The 4,377-nt window shown below is 32.1% G+C and overlaps 1 non-coding gene across 1 annotated transcript; it reads right to left on the reverse strand.

The window, feature by feature from the left end:
• Positions 1-3,682: 3,682 nt before the first annotated feature.
• LOC126029148 (U6 spliceosomal RNA) lies at positions 3,683-3,784 on the reverse strand. Its single transcript, XR_007502804.1, has one exon. It is a non-coding gene; the product is annotated as a U6 spliceosomal RNA (small nuclear RNA).
• Positions 3,785-4,377: the final 593 nt, after the last annotated feature.

A 4,377-nucleotide genomic window follows, 5' to 3' on the forward strand; every position in this document is an offset into this window, starting at 1 on the left:
AAAATACAAAAAATCAGAGTCAGGGAAGTTGTCCAAGGGACTGGAGATGAGCTTCACTTGAAGGGTTCTATCCAAACAACTCTATTAATAACCCTTGAATGCTGAGCTTAATGTACCCAGTTAGCACAACTAAGTATGCCTAAAAATCATTAAATATAGACAGAGAGAAAAAGAGAGATTAAGAATTTAAAAAAATCAATAGTGTGAAAACAGAGATACACAAAGCAGGAGTGAGACTTGGGAAAGTTAAGAAGAAATTATAAGGAAAAAAAGAACAAATAAAAAGTTTCCCATCAGGCTATGGTGAAAGATAAGGCTATAAAAATATAGTTTATCAAAATAGAGAGTCCTATAAAGTACAGAATTTACATCCAATAGATTACTTATGAATGTAAATAATATCTATTGAAATTAAAAAGTTATATCATATTTAATGTATATTTTATATATATTATATACAGTAAAAGTTAAATATAGAATGCATCCCATCTTTTGGTAGTAAACCATAAAATACTAAGTGACCCATAAAATATATAAAAAATTACACAGAATATTATTTTTAGAAATATGTCCAGAGAAATTCTAAAATCAAGGAGTGCCTAATATACACTATACAAGATCACATTCTGGGAATTGTTCTCAGACTAGAAAAGACATATCATTTCACAAAAATTCAATATAATCCTAAAATGAATGTCACAAGTGTCAATGTAGGATTCTTTGTAGTAGCTACATTTAAAAAGGTAAAAAAGTAAACTTTAATAATACATTTTATTTAAAAATAATAAATTTTAAGTTTTATTTTGAGTCTATAAAGTTTCTGAGCTATTGTTTATCCATGAAGCTGTGTATCCTTCCTTCAAATTCAATGTAAATCCAACTAGATGAAGTACTCTTGGCAAAGCATTAATATCCTTGAATTTTGTCACTATTCCCCAATACTGCTTTTGGGCCTTGAGGTTTCCTTGTGAAAATCTGCAATAAATCTTAAGGATGCTCCTTTGAATGTAGTTTGCCTTTTTTTGATCTTGCTGCTTCCAGTATTCTATTCCTATCTGGGGCTTGTCATTGATTATGTGTTCTGGGGTGCTTTACTTTCGACTTTTTTTAGCAGTATTCTTTGAGCATGCAGATTTTGGTTTTATGCATTCTTTAACTCTGGTATTTTCTTTAAAATGATGCCCTTGACTCTTAATTTTCATGGAGATATTCTTTCTGGGTCTCTGGGACTCCAGTGATTACAAGGTACTGACATAACTAAACACGAACGAAACATGTTACCCCCATCAAAAATGGGGAGAAAAAATGAACAAAAATTTCCTCAAAAAAAGAAATACAGACTTCCAAAAGGCAAATGAATAAAATATGTTCCACAGAGAAAATTATCAGGAAGATGAAAATAAAAACAACAAAGGTATCATACCACAGAGATTGGCACACATCACAAAGAACAAGAACAACCATTGCTGGTTGTGATGTGGGGAGAAAGGATCTCTCATTTATTGCTGATGAGAATGTTGTCTTGTCCAGCCTTTCTGAAAAAAAGATATGTCTATTCCTCAAAAAACTAAAAATTGAGCTCCCATCAGACCCCAAAATACCACTTGTTAGGTCTATAGGCCAGGAATACAAAAATACAATACAAAAATGCACTATTCACCCCCATTTTCATTGCAGCATTATTTAAAATAGTCAGAATCTGGAAACAACCCAAATTCCTGGCAACAGATGAGTGGCTAAAGAAACAGTGATACATCTACACAATGGAATACTATGCAGTCGTTAATAAAATGAAGCCATGAAATTTGCCTATACATGAGTAGACATGGAGATTATTAAGCTGAGTGACATGAGTCAGAGGAATAGAGATGCAGAAAGGTTTCATTCATCTGTGAGATTTAAGAGAAGTAAAAGACAATATAGTAATAAAACCCAGAGATAATAGAAACAAGGGTCAGAAGCACCAGCCTATAATATGAAGCTTACCACAAAGAGTGATGAATGCAGTTAAAAAAATGCACTAACAACTACCATGACAATAGTGAGAAAGAGAAATAGAATGCCTGTCCAGAAAACAGGCAGAGGGTGGGGGGAAAAGGGAAATTGGAAACATTGTTCATGGGACATTATACTGCTAGTGTATCTTTGATAACTGAAACCCAACTATGAACCTTTTAGTAACCACAGTGCTTAAAAAATTAAAAATAATAAACTTTCTATACATAACTATAATAAATTTGTTTTTGTTAATGTAATATAAAATAATTGCATATATTTCCTATTTAAGTTTCCTATTTAAGCCTTCAAGTCCATGCATACTTTGATTTGTAGGAATTTTTAGTTCAAATTAACATTTCACATTACAATTCATCAGCAACTACATATGGCTAGTAATTAAAATATTGAATAATGCAGATATATGGACTGACAGTAGTCTATAGAGTTTTCTAACGCATATTCTAAACATTCAAAATGAACATTTTGTGATAAATTCATTTGCTGTTTTTCAAGAAATAAAAGATTGGGATACAGGTAGAATGGTTAATAATGGCCCAACACACACTAAAGGGAAGGTAGGAAGATAATCGCAAATAAACAGAAGTCATGTAGCAAGTAGCCAGTGACATGGAGTTGCAGTCAGTAATAAGAAAAGCAGTACCAAATATGGAGAGATATATAAAAAGAATTTGAATATAAGAGCAGGTTATTCAAAATGCTAATTGACCCATAAAACTGCAATAAAATATAAAATATCTTTTCACTTATTCATGAGGACAAACAATTTAGCTTACGAACAACTTTCTAATATTGCTCCATAACCATGTTTCCTTTCAATATATGTCCATCATTTTATATGTGTTATATGTTTTTTTAACAAGTAGAAAATAACTTTGTCTTTGATTCCTTGAAACTATGTGCAGATATTTTTGCTCCCTTCTTAATAAAATTCTAATAGCTTAAAATTTTCCAGGTCAATGTATGATTAAGAATTCTCTGTTAATTGGGGCCGAAAGCTGTAGGACGTTTGCCTTGCACGTGCTAACTAACGTAGGATGGACCACAGTTCTATCCCTCCCATTCCTGGCATTCCATATGGTGCCCCAAGCCAAAAGCGATTTCTGAGTGCATAGCCAGGAGTAACCCCTGAGTGTTACCAGGTGTGGCCCCAAAAACAAAAACAAAAACAAAAAAAAAAACAGAAAACAAAAGAGAATTCTCTGTTAATTTTAAGTTGCAAAAATTACCCACACTTATATAAATCAAATATCACAAATATAAAAATATATAAATCAAGTAGTCAAGTAATTATAATCAAAACTCTGATTTTTTTTAGAAAGAAGCCTGTCAACTGGTAAATAAACATAAATGTTCCTTTCTCTTCTTATCTTAAATAGTTTTGGTTTTGCTTTTTTTAATAAGCAAGATAAAGAGAAAGAGAAAAAGTACCTTTTTATTGGATATTTGTGCTGACCAAATAAGGTGAAGAAACAGAAGAAAATTACATTTTATTAGTTATTTGTGAAGATAAAGTAGACTCTCTAAAATGAATATTAAAAATTAACTCCTCCCTCCCTTAGTCATTCTAGAAGGTTTTTTAGATACATCTTTCTTTAACTGGAAGGTCCCTTGTCATGGATAAAATGAAGCTGGAAGTTTTGAATACTCATATAGACCTCTTTTTTTAAACATGAAACACCACAAATTTGCTTGTCATCCTTGCTCAGGGGCCATGCTAATCTTTGTTTCATTCCAACTTTAATATATGTGCTGCCAAAGTGAGCACTCATATAGACCTTTGATGTTCTGTATGTGCTTTCACATTTTCTGTGCTGATATATTTAACACAGCTTGATCACCAATGTTAACTTGATTTAACTAAATTTAGCTATCAATATTGAAAATGACTTTAATGATGAAATGGGAGTTTTACTGAAGATTGGATTGTTATTACCAAGGTTTGCCTTTACTCTCCTGAACACTTTTGTTTCTCCATGGTTTAATAACTTATTCTAACTGACAGGACAGTTTTACTTAACATAGAAAATCTGTGTTTTAGCCAGAGTTCTGAAACCAGAACTATATATACACACAAAAAATGATTCATGTCATTATCAATGCTGATAAAATACCCTCAGCAGGCTGTTGTCCTAGAAAAATAGCTTATAATTCAGACTGAATCTAAATTCTGAGGATCAAGACAAATGATGGGGAATAGAGTAATCTTAGAAAAGATAAGAAGAGGGGATGTCCCATCGCAGAGTCAGGAAAATAGAGCCAAACTCCTGCCTTTTCTGTCTTTTGTTATATTCTCAATCCATTTGACCAGTGTCTAAAATAAAAACATTTCCCAAGTGTGAACCATCCCCATCCTTGTTT

The sequence above is a fragment of the Suncus etruscus genome, chromosome 1, assembly GCF_024139225.1.
Source record: "Suncus etruscus isolate mSunEtr1 chromosome 1, mSunEtr1.pri.cur, whole genome shotgun sequence".
Taxonomy (NCBI): domain Eukaryota; kingdom Metazoa; phylum Chordata; class Mammalia; order Eulipotyphla; family Soricidae; genus Suncus; species Suncus etruscus.